Source organism: Leopardus geoffroyi, chromosome E2, assembly GCF_018350155.1.
Source record: "Leopardus geoffroyi isolate Oge1 chromosome E2, O.geoffroyi_Oge1_pat1.0, whole genome shotgun sequence".
Lineage (NCBI taxonomy): Eukaryota > Metazoa > Chordata > Mammalia > Carnivora > Felidae > Leopardus > Leopardus geoffroyi.
In genome coordinates, this window is record NC_059335.1 from 524,230 (window position 1) to 545,214 (window position 20,985).

Sequence of the window (20,985 nt, forward strand, 5' to 3'; positions counted from 1 at the left end):
GGCAGTGGGGGAGGAAAACGCTTGCTTCAGAGCTATTACAACTGGGTGCTGGGCTGCATCTGTGGCAGGGCTAAGCGCCAAGACCGTGAGGCTCAGAGACTGAGGAGCCTGGTGCATCACCCCTTACAAGCCCTGCCTGACTCCCGGACAGTAGGACTAGGTTTAACCATATGTCCAGACCCAAGACCTCCCCCATCCTCCCACAGGCTGGGTTGCAATTCTTCCTTAACAAACAATCAGGAACTCCTGTTGGAAGGCTAAATTATGGCCTCCCAAATGTGTCTACATCCTAATCCGTGGGACCTTTGATTGTTAGTGTAGATGCAAAGGGAATTTGAAGGAGTGATGAAGATCTTAAGATGTGGAGATGATGCTGGGTTATCTGGTGGGGGCGGTATCATCACAGGGGTCCTCAATGGGTCAAAGAGGAGAGGTGATGATGGAGCCAGAAGTTAGAGCAGTGCATTTGAAGATGGAGAGATGCCATGAGCCAAGGAATGGGGGCGCTCCTAGAACCTGGCAGAGGCAGGGAAACTCCCTCCACAGCCTCCACAGCCTCCAGAAGACACCAGCCCTGCTGACACCTTGTGAACCCAGTGAAAGTGATTTTTGGACTTAAGGCTTCCAGAACTGTAAGAGAGTACATGTGTGTATTTTTAAGGCACAAAGCTTGTGTTAACTTGCTACAGCAGCCATAGGAAATTAACACACTCCCATTCTAGTTCTTACAGACCTTTAACCTTCCCAGCTCCTGCTTGGTGAGGTATTCAATGTGTGTTTCTTTCTCAGCAAGTTAATAAACACAACTTGAAAAACAAAATCCTCTGCTGGTCTCTGTCTGCTTTGAGAGTAGGCACGGCCTACTCAGCCGGGTGCCGCTTGGGAATCCACACAGCCCTTATTGCCAGAGCTAGTCTAGTAAATTAAGTCCTATTAATGAACAGCCATTAGTGAAAGGAAATTTCAGAAAAATTAAGGAAGAGATGCCCTTTACCTCTACTTAACACCTCCCACACCCTAGGTTGGGTGAGAGGAACACACCTTTCAGCATCCTGGAAGAAGTCTATAGCCTAAGAATGTGTGTGGAAGGTCCAGATGTGCGGTCTAATCCAATATGAGACGGGATGTTCATGATGGTTGCCACCGTATTTCTAGTTTTATTAATCCGCAGCCCTCTTTGTATTCATCAATGTGTAATATCTCAAAGAAAAGAAAGGGGGCCTGGAATTTTATAGAGTCAGATAGAGAAGGGAGTCATCCACGAGTCTTACGGGAGACACGAGGAAGGATCGAGTAACTGAGGAGGAGTGGAGCCCCTGTCTTCCTGGGTCTTATCTTGGAATGTGTGAGAGCAACGTGGTCCTTCGTGTGGTTGGCCATTTCTTGGAACAGAGGGGTGAGGGAATTTCTCCAGGAGAACAGATCTCCAATAAAATTCAACTTCTCTTGATCCTCGGGCTGCAATAACAAACTCCCATAGACTGAACGGCTTAAATAACAAACACTTCTTCCTCACAGTTCTGGATACTGGGAAGCACACAGTCAAGGCACCGGCAGGTTTGGTGTCTAATGAGAACCTGGCTCCTCGTTCACAGATTGGCTGCCTTCTCACTGTCCTTACGTAGTAGAAAGGGTGAGAGAGCTCTCAGGGGTCTCTTTTATAAAGGCATTAATCCTTTTCATGTGGGCTCTACCCTCAGATCTAATCACCCCCAAAGGCCACCACCTCCAAGGACCATTATTTGGGGCTTAGGAGTTCAGCATAGATTTGGGCAAGACACAAACCTTCAGTCTCTAACATGTAGGTTTTCATTTCTCTTGGATAAATACCTAGGAGCGCAATTGCTGGGTCATGTGGTAAGTCTGTGTTGAACTTTGTACGAAACTGCAAAGTTCTTTCCAAAGCGGTGGTACCATTTTGCTCTCCCACCAGCAACAAAGGAGATTTCCTGTTGATCTACATCCTTGCCACCACTTGAAATGTCAATTTTTTTTTTTTTTTTTTTTTTTTTGTCATTCTGAATTTCAACCTTCAAGCAGTACTTCTAATGGCTTCTTGTATGAGTCAGCTTAAGGTAAGTTATGCTACAGTAACAAACGACAGCAAAAGTCTTTGGGGCTCCTAACGCCAGTGCTCTACTGCATTTTGCCTTCGCTCAGCCAGGGAGCAGCCTCTCTGGGGCATTGCTGGCCTCCTGGCAGAGGGAAGGGAGGACCAGTGGATCCATCCAGAGGCTCTGAAAGCTTCTGCTCAGAAATAGCACCTGCACTTCCACTCACCTTCTCTTGTCCAAGCAAGTCCACAGCAAGCCTGAAGTCACTGGGACAGGGATGGATAATCCTCACTGGGGAGAGGGAGCAAGTGCCTTCAACCATAATCAGCTTATCTCCTTTGTCTTCCATCATTTCTTTGGTCTGGCAATGGTTTTTTTGCTTTTGTTTTTTAAGTTCATTTTGAGAGAGGGAGGGAGGGAGGGAGAGAGAGAGAGGGAGAGAGAGAATCCCAAACAAGCTCCACACTGTCAGTGCGGGGCTCAAACTCACGAACCATGAGATGACCTGAGCCAAAATCGAGTGAGACGTTTAACCCACTGAGCCACCCAGGTGCCTTGGCCTGGCAGTGTTTTAATTGACAGCTTCTGTCACCTCCCTAGCCGCTTCTCTGATACCCACCTTGGTCACTCCGTTCCAGTCTCAAGGCCTCCCTGCGATTCCTCAAATGCCAGTCATGTTATCTCAGGACCTCTGAAATCACTTTCTGCTGTGGGATCCTCTCCCCCCAATACATTTGGGCTCACTTCCTCACTTGCAATTCATTATACATCACCTTTTCAGTGAGCCCTTTCCTGATTTCTCTGTTTAAAATTGCAACGGTCCCTGCCCAACACACATTCCCCATCCTGTTTCCTTGCTTTATTGATACATGATGCATTGTATGTGTTTATCTCCCCTACTGGACTGTACACACCTTGTTTCTGCTGTATCCTGGCCCTTAGAATCGTGCCGCAAGTGCCCAAGAAACGTTTGTTGAACTAAGATGGAGGTGAACCAGTGCTAGCGAACAGTGGGCACCCATATCTTGAGTGCATATCTTTGTTGTTTTCTGATTCTAACAATTCTCAGAATGTACAGAAAAATATGAGATTAAGAAATTGTGTCCAGAATCTCTCACGTCATTGGCAATCATTTTAATACATTGGAATATGTCTTCCAGTTCATTTAAATCGGCAAACATTTGATGAGTATCTCAGATGTTGGCACGTTGATCCCCTGCGGAGTATACTTGGGAATACAACAGTGTGTCCAGCCTCATGGAGCAGTCCAGCTAGAAAGCAAGATGGCCGTTTATTTATCAAATAATCGTGAAAACATCAATGTGAGCTGTAATAGGGAAAAGAACGAAAATAATAGCAGGAAGCTGTAAGAGGAGGAGAGACTAACCTGGGGGTAGGGAAGGAAGACTGCTGCACACAGGGACTGGTACGGTACGTGATGAGGGGATGTGGGGCATCAGAGAGAAAGAGATGAGGAGAGCGGGCAGGGTGAGGTAGGCCAGAGCCTTGTAGACTTCTCATTATGTTAGGTGAGCACTAGGGATGGTGGCCAAAGAGGCAATTGATTGTGGGAAAAACAAAGGAGGCAGCCAGATGAAGAAATGGCCTAGGAGGGAGGAGGGAAGCCAGGGTGGGTGATGTTACGGACCAAGAGAGAACAGATTTAGGGAGGAGAGACTCCACCCATCGAATACCAGAGAGGGGCAATAAAGCCATAGGTGGAAACCCTTCATGGGCAATGGTTAGAGAAATGGATTCACTGGAGAAGAGGTGGGTATGGGGTGCAAGGCTGCCTTTGCCAAATAAAAAAATCCACATTTACAAGAGCAACACTAACACGAGAGATAAAGAGGTTGAGAGTATGTATAAGCAAGTCCCTGGAGAAAAAATAGCAAATACAAAAGTATATGGACGTCTGGGCTTAGTGTGACCAAAGGAATTCAGCTGAATCAGTAGCCATTTCTGGTAAAATAGATTAAACAATTTTTAAAAAATTTTTAAAGTTTGTTTATTTATTTTTAGAGAGACAGAGTGGGGGCGCGGCAGAGGGAGAAGGAGACAGAGAATTCCAAGCAGGCTCTAAACTGCCAGTGCAGTGCCCAACATGGGGCTTGATCCCACGAACTGTGAGATCATGACCTGAGCCAAAACCAAGAGTTGGATGCTTAACGGAGTGAACCACCCAGGGGCCCCTAGATTAAACAATTTTTAAGTTAAACAATTAAGTGTGTGTTTCAGTGGTTTTTAATATTTTCACCAGGTTGTGCACCCATAACCATTCTTTAAAAAAAAAAAAAAAAAGCATTTTTTTAAACATTTATTCATTTCTGAGACAGAGAGAGACAGAGCATGAATGGGGGAAGGTCAGAGAGAGAGGGAGACACAGAATCTGAAACAGGCTCCAGGCTCTGAGCTGTCAGCACAGAGCCCGACACTGGCCTCGAACTCATGGACTGTGAGATCATGACCTGAGTCGAGGTCGGACACCCAACCGACTGAGCCACCCAGGCGCCCCTCTTTTTTTTTTTTTTTTTTAATGTTTATTTATTTTTGAGAGAGAGAGATAAGAGTGTGAGCAAGCAAGGGGCAGAGAGAGAGGGAGATACAGAATCTAAGGCACGCTCCAAGCTCTGAGCTGTCAGCATAGAGCCCAATGCGGGGTTTGAAGTCATGAACTGTGAAATCATGACCTGAGCCAAAGTCAGACACTAAACTGACTGAGCCACCCAGGCACCCCCACCATTCTTTAATTCCAGTACATTTCATTAGCCTCCTAAAGGAAGCAAATACCAATTAGCAGTCACTTTTCATTTCTTCCTTCTCCCAGTCCCTGGCAGCCACTAATCTAGCCACAGATTTAACTGCTCTGGACATTTCATAGAAATAGAATCATACAATAGTCGTCCATTTTGACTAGCTTATTTCATTTAGCATTATATTGTCAATGTTCATCAATGTTGCAGCGTGTGTCAGTACTTCACTCCTTATATGACTGAATAATAATCCATTGTGTGGATATGCCAACTTTTTTTATCCATTCATTTGTCAATGGACATTTGGATTGTTTCCACTTTTTGGCTATTATGAATAATGCTGCTATGATCCTTCATGTACAAGTTTTTAGTGGATATATGCTTTCAACACTCTTGAGATACTTTGCATTTATTTTTTTAATTAATTAATTTATTTATTTTTAGAGCACACATGAGCTGGGGAGAGGAATGGGGCGGCGGAGGGAGAGAGAGAGAGAGAGAGCGAGCGAGCATTTCAAGCAGGCTCCACGTTCAGCATGGAGCCCATTGAGGGGCTTGATCCAACAACTCTGGGATCATGACCTGTGCCGAAATCAAGAGTAGGAGCTCAACCCCGAGCCACCCAGGCACCCCTTGAGTAGATACTTTCGAGTGAAACTGCTGGGTTACATGGTGGTAACTCTCTGTTCAAGCTTTTGAGGGATTGCCAAATTTGTTCACAACAATTGTACCATTTTACATTCCCACCAACAGTGTATAAGCATTCTGATTTCTCCACATCCTTATCAACACGTGTTACTGTGTCTTTGGGTTACAGATATCCTAGTGCATAAGAAGTAATATCTCCTGGTTTTGCAAACATTTTTAAATAGTTAAAATCCAGTGATCATATCTCACTATACAATCAGGAGTCAGCAAACTTTTCTGTAAAGATAGTATTTTAGTCTTTGCACACTATATGGTCTCTGCTACAACTACTAGACTCAACTGTTGTAGTGTGAAAGCGGCCACAATTTGTAAGCAAATGGGCATGGTCGCTTTCCAATACATTTTTATTTATGGACCCTGAAGCTTGAATTTCATATAATTTTCAAGTGTCACGAATACCATTCTTTCGATTTTTTTTTTTTTTACAACATCCAAAAATGTAAAAGCCATCCTTAACTCTTGGACCATACAAAAACAGGTGGATTTACTGTAGTTTGACGACCCCCTACTATCCACAAAAATCAGTTCGTGAGGATTGTAGCTCTAAATGTGAAAGGCAAAACGATATCGTGCAGATGAAAATACAAAGCATCTTTGTGATCTTGGCATAGACAAACGTTTCTTAACTAAACCAAGGAAAGTTGATAAGGCTGGCTATATTAAAATTCAGAACTGTGTTCATTAGAAAGTATTATGTAAGTGTATTATGCAAGTGGAAAGGCAAGCGACGGAGTGGGAGAAGGTAACTGTCGCTCATAGACGCAACAAAGGACTGATACCCAAAAGTTATAAAGAACTCGGCATCTCAATAAGAAAGGAAATGCAGTGGAAAAATGGGCAAATTACTTGACCAGTCCCCCCTCACCAACGCCCGCGCCCACCCGCCCCGAGGCCTCGCTGGAGAAACCTCAGCCGGCAATCTGGCGCGCGCGCGCACGCACACAAAACGAGCGGCGCGCGCCGCCGGAGGTGAGTTCCCTTCTGGCGGTTTCTCCGGCTTCCGGTGAGTCCCAGATAGAGGGGCGGCAGGTCACAGCGGCCCAGCTCCGAGTGGGGGGGGGGGGGGGCGGCTGGGGGGTCCAGAGTGGGACCCCCCCCCCCTCCGCCGTTTGCTGGCCCCGTGCGGTGCAGACCCTCGTTGTCTTCGCTCGGCCGGTGGGCACGGACCCCTCTCTCCTCTTCTCCCACGCGGACTTTCGTTCTCCCCTTGGGCGCGGGCTCCCCATCCTGGGGCGCCGGGTGCCTTTTCTCTCCACTCAGGTGCGCGCCTCCTGCTCCCACCCTGCACGGGGGGACGCCCCTTCTCTCTCCCTCTCCTCTCCTTCCCACAAGGTTTGGGCTCCCACAGCCTTCTGTGTTTCCTGCGTGTTCCTCCTCCCACAGCCCTGGTCCTGCGCCCTCGCCTACCCCCTTCCAAAGACCGATTCGCTTCATCGAGCCTTTGGGGTGCCTGTGAATTTTTCCTTCCTCCCCTTCCCACCGAATTCGCCCTCCCAGGCTTCACCCCACCTCTGATCCCCTGTCGTGGACTGGGTTGCCCCTCCCCACAGGCCCCTAATGCCCTGAAGCTGTCCCCTACCCCGCGAAGGACAACTCAGACTTCGGGGTCCTCCGCTGAGCCTCTGGTCTCCCCCAAACCCACTCCTTGCAGCCTCTGTAAACGGCGACTCCTTCTTCTGCCCATAATCCTCAACGTCCTCCTTGATGGTTTTCTTTCCCCAGCCCCCATATCATTTCTGCCCCCAAATCCCATGTCTTTACCTGTAAGGTATTTCCAAAATTCAACCGTTGGGCCACCAGCTTCTCTAACAGGCACCTCCTGCCTGCACCCCTGCCTTCTGCGCTCCCCGCTCTCTGTTCCTCTTCGGTAGCCACTGGGAGCTCACGTGTCAGATCTTGCCACTTCTGTGCTCCCAGCCTCCCATGGCCCCCTCAGTAGCAGCCAGAATCCTCAGGGGCCCTAGTGCTGGGGCTGCTGGCCTAGTAACTGGTTGCTGGGGCGTTGCAGGTGGTTAGGAGTTTGCATCAGATCGAAAAATCAGAGTTCTGCCTCCTTCCTTGAGCAGTGTGCTCCTTGAATCTGCTTGGTGTGTCAGTTTTGGACAGTGGGTCGAGATTGGGGCAGTCAGGGATGCCAGTACTAACTCAGAAAACTGACCCAGGTCTGTGTGCATCCTGAGTTTGCAGAGCGTTTGATGGAGACATCTTGCAGTTGGCTCTTTGTGTCTTCCCCACGAGAAAGCCAGCTGCACCCGGCAGTGGTCTTCATCTGTCTCACCCACCGCTGATTCATTCCTACCAAGAACAGGGCCTGGCACACAGTAGGTGTTGAGTAAACATTTGCTTAGTGAATGAAAAAGCTGGCCCTCTCCAGACTTGAGATCTCCGAAGGGGTTTGTGACACACCTAGCACTTAACCGTTGTCTTCAGGATGTTGTTGAGCTTTGCCCTTTATAATATCTATAGCTTTGAGCTGTATGGGGTATGGTTTGTGTGTGTGTGTGTTTGGGTTTGATGTGCTTGATGTGTGAACTTCTGTAGTGTGCCTCTGTCTCCAGTCTTCCATTTCTTCATGTACCATTTTCGCTCTTGTGTGGTAATTCTACCTTGTGAAATGCCACCATTTATTCCCCCGACCCGAGCCCCACCTCTGATGCACAGCTGGGAAGTTTGCAGTTTTGCAGCCGTCCCTACAGTGCTTTAGCGGGCATCTTGAACATGTGTCTGTGTAAATCAGGTAAGGATTTCTCCAGCCTGGGGATTTTCATGTTTGACCCAGGCATTAGAAGAAACACATTTACATCCATGACTCACATGCATATGTAAATGGAGCAAAAGTTTGATGAAACAACACTGACTGTGAGGTCCTCTTATTTTTTTTTTTTAATTCTTTTTCTTTTACGTTTATTTATGTTTGAGACAGAGCATGAACAGGGGAGGGGCAGAGAGAGAGGGAGACACAGAATCTGAAACAGGCTCCACGCTCTGAGCGGTCGGCACAGAGTCCGACGCGGGGCTCGAACTCAGGGACCGCGAGATCATGACCTGAGCCGAAGTCGGCCGCTTAACCGACTGAGCCACCCAGGCGCCCCTGTGAGGTCCTCTTAGATCAAGTTTTGTATTTTTAATTTTTTTTAATTTTAAAAAAAGTTTATTTTTTTTTAACTTTTTTTAAGTTGTTTTTTTTTTTTTTTTTAACATTTATTTATTTCTGAGAGACAGAGTGTGAGTGGGGGAGGAGCAGAGAGAGAGGGAGACACAGAGTCCGAAGCAGGCTCCAGGCTCTGAGTTGTCCGCACAGAGCCCAATGTGGGGCTCGAACTCACGAACCGTGAGATCACGACCTGAGTGGAAGTCGGACGCTCAACCTCTCAACCAGCTGAGCCACCCAGGCACCCCTGTGTTTGTTTATTTTTGAGAGGGCACAAGCCGGGGAGGGACAGAGAGGGGGACAGAGGATCTGAAGTGAGTTCCATATGGACAGCAGTGAGCCTCGTGTGGGTCTTGAGTTCATGAACTGCGAGATCATGACCTGAAGTCGGACACTCAACTCACTGAACCACCCAGGCCCTCCAGTTTTGAAGTTTTAATGTTGATCTACCACATCGCTTTGCATTTTTTATTTCAACCCAAATTTGTTCTTCAAAGGAGCTGCACCATTTTTTTCTGCCTATGAAGACATGTTAATGATATGGAAACTACCCATAATATAATATTTACTGGGAAAAACAAAAAAAAGACCTCGAATTGTATATACACGGTTGGACTCTAACTATATCAAAATGATTCTCTAGGAAGAAAACAGGAAATAAATGCACCCAGGACTTAATTTTCTTTGTACTTTGTTTTCCAAGTTTTCTGTAATAAGCATGTATTATATTTTGTAGTGATATTTTTAATAGTAAAATATTTAAGTGGATTGGATGCAAGTTTTATATAAGTAGGGTGCTTCCCTGTAGAATCTAAAATACAATTGTAAAGTCTTGGGAATAAAAGGCACAGCATAAGGAATATAGTCCATAATGCTGTGATTGCATTGTATGGTGGCAGGTGGTTGCTAGACTTGTAGTGAGCATAGCATACTGGATAAATTTGTCCAATCACTATGTTGTACACCTGGAACTAATGTAACGTTGTCAACTACAATAATAAAATAGAATTCTATTTGCCCTGCTTTTATTTACGTGCGAGTTTTCAGGAACTTATTTAGGTCATAGAGCAAAGAGATTAAGTAGTTTTCAACTTGAATCAGTTGCCAGCTTTGGGGAGCAGCTGTATAGGGCCAGGTGATTCTGGAGCTGGTTGGAGGGAACTGAGTGGACAGCCTTGCCCTGTCTGGATCCCAGTTATTCCAGGCGAACACTCCTGGCTTCCCTGTTTTCTCCTGCATCAAACTTACTGTGCAGAAAGGGTTTTACAAGTCAGCATTTTCCCGGGGTAGTAACTCTGTGGTTTTCTTATAGCTCCCAGCTAGTATCGTATTCCACCCCCCGCCCCCCACTCCTTAGAATACCTATAACTATCTCTTGAATACCTTTTGAGAAAACTGTTATAAATTCGTTCTCACCTAAGTAATAATGAATGCTGATCCCTTGGTGTGGTACCTCTCTCTGGAAGCATTAACATACCCCCTGCCTAGTTTCTCTTTTGACAAGTTTCTGAAATATTGAGAAAAATTGAGAGAAGAGTATAATGAGCACCCATCACCCACCACCTCAATTTTTATGTATGCAACGTATAAGGTATGTATTATGTGTTTATAATGTATTTTATACATGTATGTATGTTTGCGCATATGGGTTTTTGTGTATATTTATATGCATGTGTTTTATGTGTTGTTGCAGAGGGGGGTATGTATGGATTTTTGTATGTATATAAATGTAGATGTGTTTATGTATGCATGTGTGTATATTTTTGTGTATGTATACATGTATATGAGTGTATATGTATGTTTATGTGTGTGTGTATTTACTTGTGTGTGCACATATAGATATTTCTTTGTGTGTATGTATATAAGCATTTGAAAGTAAGTACCCCTAAAAATTTTAGGACGTATATTCTAAGAATAAGGACATTCTTCCACACAACCATAATACTATTGTCACACCTAAGAAAGCTAACAGTAGTTTCCTGTTATCATCTGGTAACCCATCCCTATTCCAGCTTTCCTAGTTACCCCTATTGCCTTTATTCCTGTTATTTCAGGCCAGGTCCTATCGAGGGTCTTGTACCGTTTTTGTTTCCTTTAAACTTTTTTATTTGAAATAATTATAGATTCATGGGAAGGCACAAAGAAATGTACAGAGAGGGGCTGTGCATCTTTTACCCAGCCTCTTCCATGGTTAACATCTCGCACAACTGTAGGACAGGGTCAAAGCCAGAACCTGGCATTGGTACCATCTGCAGAGCTCATTCAAGGTTCACTCGTACTCATTTGGGTGTGTTGGAGCTCCATGCCATCTTAGGATGTGTATCCGGGTATGACAGCCGCAGTCTAGATGCTTGACTTGACGTCACTGCAGAACTCCCTCATGCTCCTCCTATTCAGCCACCTGCTCCCTACCCTCTCTCCCTACTTTCTGGCAACCACTAATCTGTTCTTCTTTGTGGTTATTATTTTTTAATGTTTGTTTATTTATTTATTTAGAGAGAAAGAACTTGAGTGGGGGAGGGGCAGAGAGAGTGAATCCCAAGCAGGCTCTGCACTACCAGTGTAAAGCCTGATGCAGGGCTCAAACCCATGACCTGTGAGATCATGACCTGAACCGAAACCAGAGTTGGATGCTTAACCGACTGAGCCACCCAGGTGCCCCTTCTCTGTGATTATTTAACAAATATTCCAGTCTTGTTGGTGCTATTGTAAATACAGTTTAAAAAATGTCCTTTTAAGATTGTTTATTGTTAGTGTATAAAAATGCAACTGCTTTTTGTATGTTGATCTTATATTTTGCAACTTTGCTGAATTTGTCTATTCATTGTAATGGTGTGTGTATGTGCAATCTTTAGTGTTTTCTAATATATAAGATCATATCATTTGCCAATGGAGATAATTTTGCCTCTTCCTTTCCAATTTAGATGCCTTTTATTTCTGTTTCTTGCCTGATGGCTCTGGGTAGGACTGTGGTACCAAGACACACATCTGCAGATGGTACCAACTGCTGCATGAAGGTGGTGAAAGTGGCCGTCCCGTGTTGTCATTTTAGAGGAAAAGCTTCCAGTCTTTCACTGTTGAGGATGTTAGCTGTGGATTTTTCATATATGACCTTTATTATGTTGAAGTAGTTCCTTCTATTCCTAATTTGTTAATTTGGAGAGAGAGTGAGGGAGGAGAGAAGAGAGAGGATCTTCAGCAGGCTCCACACTCAGTGTGGACTTGATGGGATCATGACCTGAACCTAAATCCAGAGTCAGATGCTAAGCCACCTGAGCCACCCAGGTGCCCCAGCCTTAGAGTTCCCTGGTAGGGAGGGCTAGGATGCTGCTTACTCATGCTTTGGGAGAGGGAAGTGGGAGAGTTTTCCTTAAAAATCCACCCTCCTCCCGACTCCTCCTCTGGTAAGCCAGTCTTCTTTGGGAGATATTCTTCGTCCTCTACTAAAATTAAACATCTCTAAAGCTATTTTTATTCTATATAAATGGCTCCCTCTTTTACCATCATCATGAGCTCTTCCTGCCCTACAGGTCTATACCTGAACAAAACCTATGGGTGCCTGGCTTATTTTGGGATGTGTGTATGATTTTTGAAAAATTTCCATGGAACTATGCATGCTGAAAAATATAAGTGTACAGCTTAAAATTTTCATGAAGTAAACATACTTTGGGTCTTTTATTTAACATTATGCTTGAGGGATTTACCCATTTTGTTTTGGGTACTTGTAGTTCATTTGTTTTTGTTGACATGTAGTATTTCATCATGTGAATAAACCACAGTTGATTCATCTACTCCCTAGTTTTGGACATTTGGGTAGTGTCCAGTCTTAGGTTGTTATGAACCATTTTAATCTGATTGTACAGACATATTTCTCTTGGTTATACACCTACAAATGAAATTACTCTCATAGGGTGGACAGAAGATCACTTTTAGTAGATTTGCACCGGACCAATTTTAATATTTACATGCCACACTTTAACTTCCTTTTTCCCTTCCTTTTAAGGATTCAAATATTTTCTCCCTTTTCTCTTCTAGCTTAGAAAACAAAGGTCAGGGGCGCCTGGGTGGCTCAGTTGGTTAAGCGTCCAACTCTTCATTTTGGCTTGGGTCATGATCTCATGGTTCATGGGTTCGAGCCCCACATCGGGCTCTGTGCTGATGGCACGGAGCCTGCTTGGGATTCTGTCTCCCTCTCTCTCTGCCCCTCCCCTGCTCTCTCTCCTCTCTCTCTCTCTCAGAAGAAGTAAATAAACATTAAAAAAAGTTAAAAAAAAAAAAAAAAGAAAACAAAGGTCAAAATGAAAGCATCAAGGCAGGATGTTGTTGGAGTGGAACCACTTAATTTCCTGATGATGGAAAGATTCATGAAGGATTATTCCTACTTATATGCACTTATATGAAAAGTGGGAATGTGAGGAACAGGTAGAAATGCTTCACAAAAACCCAGAGAAGCATTTGATGCAAACAGCATCCACCCAATAGAACACAGTGGGTTTGGTGAGAGGCTGTGGTGGTTGTGAATATGGAGAAAGCATGGGTGTCTGCTCAGTCTATTTTTTTAAGTTTATTTATCTTGATAGGGAAAGAGAAAGCATGAGCAAGGAAAGGGCAGAGAGAGAGAATCCCAAGCAGGCTCTGTGCTGTCAGCACAGAACCCAACATGGGGTTCGTTCCAGAGAACCATGAGATCATGACCTGAGCTGAAATCAAGAGTTGGACACTTAACCAACTGAGCCACACAACCGCCCCTGTTCGGTCTTTGCTCTATCTCAGAAAGGTCCTGAAACAGAAGCTTTCTGTGAACATGATTCAGATGTTAAGCATTCCTGATATATATAATATAAATAAATGTAAATATACATATAAATATACACACAGACACACACACACACACACACACACACATATATAGTGAAGGTCACACACTTGATGAAAATTATGACTGTAGAATAGCCATCAGTCAAGTTGGTCAACTTGGCCACATTGGTGGAAATCTAACAGGAGATGGGCCCTCCAGTTGTAACAAAAGTGGTGATTTTACAACCATTCTGTACCTCTTACTGAACAGGATATAATTGTTGGAGAAAGGCAGCCTCACAAAGGGATGGGATGTGAGGAAGTGTTTGATCAGGGCACTTGCTCTCATGAGCAGAGGAGAAATAATGAGGTGAATGCCATGACTTCAACAAATGTGGACAATCCATCAGACAGAAATCTCACTTCTTTGGTACCCGAGGACTCATACTGGAGAGATTTTATACTTGTACTGACTGTGGAAAATCCTTCTCCAAGAATTACAACCTGATTGTGCATTGAAGAATCTATACAGGAGAGAAACCTTATAAATTCAATAGTTGTGGGAAAGCATTCAGTGCCATCTCTGCCTTTATCAATCACAAGAGGACCTGCACAAGGGAGAACCCCCATGAGTGCAACCACTGTGGGATGTCCTTCAGCCACTACTCTTCCCTTGTTTTGCATCACAGATTTCATACTGGAGAAAAAACCATATAGATACAATGAGTGTGAAAAATGTCTCCACTATCTACTACCTTATTGTCCATTTGAGAATTCACACAAGAGAGAGAAGCCCTGTGTATTATGGAGTGTGGAAAGGCCTTCACTGATATCTCATGCTTTATTAAATATAAGAGAAGTCACACCAGAGAGAGATCCTGAAAGTATGTGGATTGTAGAAAATCCTTCAACTGCAGTGGTCACCTCATTGTGCATTAAAAAAAATCATTCTGTGGTGCCTTGTTGACTCAGTCGGTAGGGCATGCGACTCGATCTCAGGTTGTAAGTTGGAGCCCCAATTTGGGTGTAAAGATTACTTAAAATCTTTAGGGGTGCCTTTGTGGCTCAGTCCATTGAGTTCCGACTCTTGATTTGGGTTCAGGTCACGATCACAGGGTTGTGGGATTGAGCCCCGCAGCAGGAGCCTGCTTGAGATTCTCTCTCTTCCTTCTGCCCCTCTCAGGCTCAATGTGCGCATGTGCTCTCTCTCAAAAATAAGTAAATAAATAAAATCTTGAAAAAAATCATTCTGGAGAGAAACATTATGACTGTAGAGAATGTGGGAAAACTTTCATTGAGAGCTCTTAACTCTCATTGAGTGCTCTGGCACCAGAGATGCATACTATTGAGGAGCCGTATGGCTATAACCAGTGTCAGAAACTTGAGGAATATCACTGGTCTCATTCAGCACCAGAGGACTCATACTGGTGGGAAGCCCTGTGAGAACAGTCAGTATGGCAAAACTTTCTGGGACAGCTGCGTTCTGGACAAACACCAGAAGATGTATGCTCAGGAGACCTTGTACCAGTGTTTCAAATGTGGGGAAAATTTCCAGAATAGGTATGCTTTTATTAGACATGGGAATTACCACACTAAAGAGACACCTGTGGGGGATTCAGTGACTATGACAGAGCTCTATCAGATTCCCTTTACTTACTCATTGTCAGAGACTTCATATTGATGAGCAGCTCTTTGAAAATAGTGGAGTTCATCCTTTCCTCCTTGGATCAGAAACTTTTGAGACATTGTGTCTGCATAAGAAATTGGGAGAATTCTTTTGCTATGGTTACTTTTAAATTTGAATTCTTGCATGTCCTTGTGTCAGAAGATTTGGTTAATGTGAAGAGTTGGGTTTTGGTAAGAACTCTTGCCAAAACTCTTGGGTAGAAAGAATGAGTTTTTGTACTAGCCAATATAGAGTGATAATATTGAAAAGTAAGTTGATGTTAACCTTTGTGTGGTAAGACATCTTAGACCTGAGACAGACAGACAACATATAGTCTGCATGGGAAAGCTTTCAGTTGGAGATCTGATCTTCCAGAGTAGCTCTGTCTGATAGAAATATAATGTGACTGGGGCGCCTGCGTGGCACAGTCGGTTAAGCGTCCGACTTCAGCCAGGTCACGATCTCGCGGTCCGTGAGTTCGAGCCCCGCGTCGGGCTCTGGGCTGATGGCTCAGAGCCTGGAGCCTGTTTCCAATTCTGTGTCTCCCTCTCTCTCTGCCCCTCCCCCGTTCATGCTCTGTCTCTCTCTGTCCCAAAAATAAATAAACGTTGAAAAAAAAAATTAAAAAAAACAAAAAAAAACAAAAAGGAACATGTGAAATTAATGTCAATAACATTTTATTCTACCCACCTACATCCCAGATACTATCATTTAAACATATGGCACACGTTACATTTCTAATTCTGTGTGTCTGCACATCTGGTGACTACTTCATTGGGCAGCACAACTAGTGCATCAGAGAATGAGTTCTGGAGGAAACACCCCGTGTAGGGCATTCATCCCATTACAAATCCACAATCAGGTTTTTAACGCAATTCTAGGGAAAAATGTGTGCCTGGAAGTTAGTCCTGACACAGGATCTGAGTCACATTATTTAATTTATTTTAATATACATGTTCTTTTCATTTTGACATTTTGACAGATCAGGGTAATTAATGGCATGCTAATTGTTATGTTAATACCATGCTAATGGTATGTTAATTGGCAGCCTTTTTTCCTTAGAAACACATAAGATGTGCATCTTACCATTAATTCTCTGATTTGATAACAGTAATATCAAAAGGAAGAAGAACTGAATGACTAGTGAGATTGATCCCTTTGAGGAAAGACTAGAGCTTTGAAGGAAAAGGCTGTTACTGAGGTAACAATTAATGGCATATTTGTGGGAGCAAAAGAGGGTGATATAGTCCTCCTCCCACATTGCTGGATATTAAATGTTACCTAATTTCTTTCTTGTAGCCTGTATCAGCTGTAACTGTTATCTTTTATTGTAAGGTTGAAAATTCTTACAATGTGGAGGGAGGCAATATGCAAAACTATACATAAGCTTTTAACAAGCTGGTAAATAGAGAATTTTTTGCCTTCATAGGGCTTCTGTTCTAACTTATATATTGAAATATCCTCTGTGCAGTATCATGTGTATGCATGGTTGCACTTTGGACTTTTTGTTTATAAAAGAAAACATTGTGCCTGATTGTCAATGAGTGTTCGTTTAAGTAGCAAACCCTTGGCTGCTCAGAAGGCCTGTACAAGATATGCAATCCCAGTTGAAGAAAAATTGTATGAAATTGCATGAAAACATTGGACCAGGACCATGCCCTGTGAGTGTTAGTGTCATGGGTAAGAGTGCATCTTTTGACTTCAGTCATCCTTGGGTTTCTCATGGGTTTACATCTCAATAGCATTGTGACCTTAGGTGAATTATTTTTTCTTTAAACATTATTTTTAAGTTTATTTTTGAAAGAGAGACCATGTGAGTGGGAGAGGGGCAGAAAGAGAGGGAGAGAGAGAATCCCAAGCAGGCTCCACACTGTCAGCACAGAGCCCAGTGTGGGGCTCCAACTCATGAAGCCATGAGATCATGACCTGAGCTGAAACCAAGAGTTGGGCGCTTACCTAACTGAACCACCCAGGTGCCCCTAGGTGAATTATTGTGCCTTACTTCCTCATTTATAAAATGTAGACAAGCCCTAGCTCATTTGGATTAAGAGAAGTTAGGTGTGGAGAAGGTCTGGGATGTAACAGTTTTTAGTGTGTATTGGTTGCTTCTGTGCTCATGCTCACACCCTTGTTGTTGCTATTATTGTTCTCTTATTATTACTGCTGCTCGTGTTGTTGATGTTTTGTTATTGTTGTTGATTTTGTTGCTGTTGCTATTAATGGTGATGACATTGATGTTACTCTTCTCTGACTCGGGAGGCTAAAATAGAAGGTACACCAGTGGCCTTCCCAACTACTATATCACCCATAGTTCATAGATGGCATTGCTTCCCAAACTCTAGTATACATGATTGCCTGGAGGCCTCCCAAGGTGGGTAGAGTTGAAGAAGCTAGCTGGGCAGGAGGACAAGCGGGCTAGAATCTCAAAAATGTGGATGATGGCAGCTGGAGTGTGTATGAATGCCTGACACGAGTGGAGGCAAGGCTCTAGGCACTGAGAAGATGAGGTCTTGATGGGTTGACCATTGGGTAGGTGTGCCCCCAGAGTAATGGCATATATTGGGATGAGATGGAAGATGTTACCCAGTGCTCATTCCATTGTGGTATATTTCCATCCCACAGAGGTTGCAAAAACCCTAGTCCTGTTTGGACAATTCTGTGTTCATAAATTCAATAAGTTAGGTAAAGGGGCACAATTTCTTAAAAGACAAACTATCAAAATTTACTGTACAAGTAAACTAGTAAACTGAATAGGCTTATATCTGTTGAAGAAGTTGATGTTTTTTGTTTTTTTGTTTTTTTTCAAAAGAACTGCCAGACCCAGATAGTTTTGTTGATGAATTCCCCCCAACAGTTAAGGAAGAAATGATGCCAGTTCCACACTTTCAGAAAATAAAAGGAAGACACACTTGATTCATTTTATAAGGTCAGCATTACCTGGATTCTAAAACCAGACAATGATAAGAAAACTACACAGTGATATCCGTCATGAATATAAACACAGATATTCTCATTAAAATATCAGCAAATTGAATTCTGTAATATATAAGAGCAACAATGCAACATGACCAGGGGGTTTATCCTGGAAATGTAGGCTGTTTCAATATTTGAAAACCCAGTCAATGTAACCCATTGTATTAACAGACTAAAGAACAAAAACGACATGATCTCACAAATACATGCAGACAGAGCCTTTACAAAATTCATTATCCTTTCATAATAATGATAGCAAACTAAGAATAAAGAGGAATTTCCTTAATCTGAAAAGGGCATATGTAAATAACACATAGCCAACATCATAATGCTGAACCACACATAAGGATGACAGATACCCCCACTGCTACTGAAATCATATTGGAAGTACTAGCCAATGAAATTAGACAAGAAAACATAAAAGGTGTACAAAATACAATTTTCATCAAAGTCCCAGCAAGATCTTTTGTAGACATAGACAAGCTTTTTTTTTTTTTTCTTTTTTAAAGAAAGACAGCATGAGCATGGGAGGGACAGAGAGAAGGGGAGACACAGAATCTGAAGCAGGCTCCAGCCGCTGAGCTGTCAGCACAGAGCCCTATGCGGGGCACGAACTCACAGACTGCAAGATCATGGCCTGAGCCAAAGTCAGACACTTAACCTACTGGGCCACCCGGGTGCCCCTAGACAAGCTTATTTCAAAATTGATATGGGAAAGCACTAGACTTAGAATAGAAAAAAAGTTTTTGGAACAATTGTTTTTGGAACAATTTTTTTTTTAAGTTTATTTGAGAGGAAGAGAGAACATGAGCAGTGGAAGGGCAGAGAGAGAATCCCAAGCAGGATCCACATTGTCAGCACGGAGCCTAATGCAGGGCTTAAACTCACAAACCATGAGATCATGACATGAGGTGAAACCAAGAGTTGGATGCTTAACTGACTGAGCCATCAGGTGTCCCCAAAAACAATTTTTGAAAAAGAAGAAAAGTGAGAGGAATAACTGATGTTAAGGCTTACTATTTAGCCACAGTAACCAAGAGTGGTTTTGGTTCACACATAGGTCAATGGGATGGATAGAGAACCCAAAAACAGACCCACAAAACCAACCATGCTTAGCTGATTTTTGACAATTGTGCAAAACTATTCAATGGGGAAAGGATAGCCTTTTCAATGAGTGGTATTGGAGCAGTTGGATATCTGTGATATAACAAAACATGTATTTGGTCATTGTCCCTCATTCCTGGAACAAACCTCTAGAATTTCCTGAGTGATAGGAGTGTCTTGTCATTCATAAAGAGCCCATTTTGACCACACCTGAGTTTATCCTAATAAGGTGACTTGGGTTGGCACTCCTCGAAAGCTTCAGCATGGGGAAGCATCACCAGAAGGAAGGTGGGAACTTTCAGCCCCCGCATCTAAATCTCTAGGGAGGGGAGGGAGGCTGGAGATTTGTTTATAAGAACTGGTGGACAAGGAGATTCAGAGAGCTTTTGGACTGGTGAACACACTGATGTGCTGAGAGGAAGACATTCCTGGAGGATGCAAAGGAGATTTGTAGACACTGCCCCACCTTCCCAAACCTTGCTCTATGCATCTCTTCCATTTGGTTGTTCCTAAGTTACATCCTTTATTACTAAATTGGTAAACATAAGCAAAGTGTTTTCTTAAGTTCTGTGAGTCATTCTAGTGAATACTTGAACCCGAGATGGGGACCAGGGAACCAGTGAATTTGTAGTCAACTTAACAGAAGTGTATGTAGCCTATGGCCATCATCTGAAGTGAAAACAGTCTTGTGTGACTAAGCCCTTGACCTGTGAAGTTTGCACTAATTCTAGGTACTCTCAGGATTGAATTGTTGGACATCCAGTTGGGTTGTAAAATTGGTTGGTATTGGAAAAAATCTGCACATTTGGTGTTAGAATTAGTGTCAGAAAAAAGATGCCCAATATCCATAGGGGAAAAAATGTACTTCAACATAAATTTCACCTCTTGTACAAAATTTAAGTCAAAATGATGATTGAGTTAAATGTAAAAAGTAAAACATAAAGCTTTTATTATTTATTTATTTATTTATTTATTTATTTATTTATTTATTTAAACATAAAGCTTTTAGATAAAATATAGGAGGAAATCCTTGGGGCTAAGCAAAGAGTTCTTAAACTTGACACAAAAAGCATGATCCATTAAAGGAAAAAGTGACAAATTAAGACATCATCTCAATTAAAATCCTTTGGTCTGCTAATGGCCCTGTTAAGGGAATAAAAAGACAAGCTACAGACTAGGAGAAAAGACATTTGCAAACCATATATCTGATGAAGAACATATCTAGAATATGTTCTAAATAGATAAAAATATATAAATATATATGTTCTAAATAATATGTTCTAAATAAATATTTCTCAAAACTCAACAGTTTTTTAAAAACTAAAATATGGGCCAAAAACATGAACAGACATTTCACTGAAGAGGATATACAGATGGTGAACATGAAAATATGTCCAACATTCATAATTATTAGGGAAATGCAAATTAAAAGCAACATGAGATGTCACTACGCATCTATAAGGATGGTTAAAATAAAAAGATGGCAACACTGGGGTGCCTGGCTGGCTTGGTTAGTAGAGTGTATGACTCTTCATCTTGGGGTTATAAATTTGAGGCCCACATTGGCTGTAGGGATTACTTAAACATTTTAAAAAATAAAACAAAAAAAAATGGTAATGCCAAATGCTGGTAAGAATGTGGAAAAACTTGTTCACACACACAGTTTTGCTGGAAATGTAAAATGGTTCTACTATTCTGGAAAAGAGTACGGCAGTATGTTACAACGCTAAATATGCGCTTGCCATATAACCCAGCAGTTGCACTCTTGAGCATTTATCC

The 20,985-nt window shown here is 42.9% G+C and overlaps 1 long non-coding RNA gene across 2 annotated transcripts; it reads left to right on the forward strand.

Annotated features, from left to right (window-relative positions):
* The first annotated feature begins 6,539 nt into the window (after nucleotides 1-6,539).
* LOC123577961 lies at nucleotides 6,540-18,163 on the forward strand. 2 transcript variants are annotated; one of them, XR_006702173.1, is made up of 4 exons: nucleotides 6,540-6,775; nucleotides 7,678-7,836; nucleotides 8,158-8,252; nucleotides 17,939-18,163. It is a non-coding gene; the product is annotated as an uncharacterized LOC123577961 (long non-coding RNA). The 2 variants fall into 2 exon arrangements; XR_006702172.1 differs by lacking the exon at nucleotides 8,158-8,252.
* The last annotated feature ends 2,822 nt before the right edge of the window (nucleotides 18,164-20,985 follow it).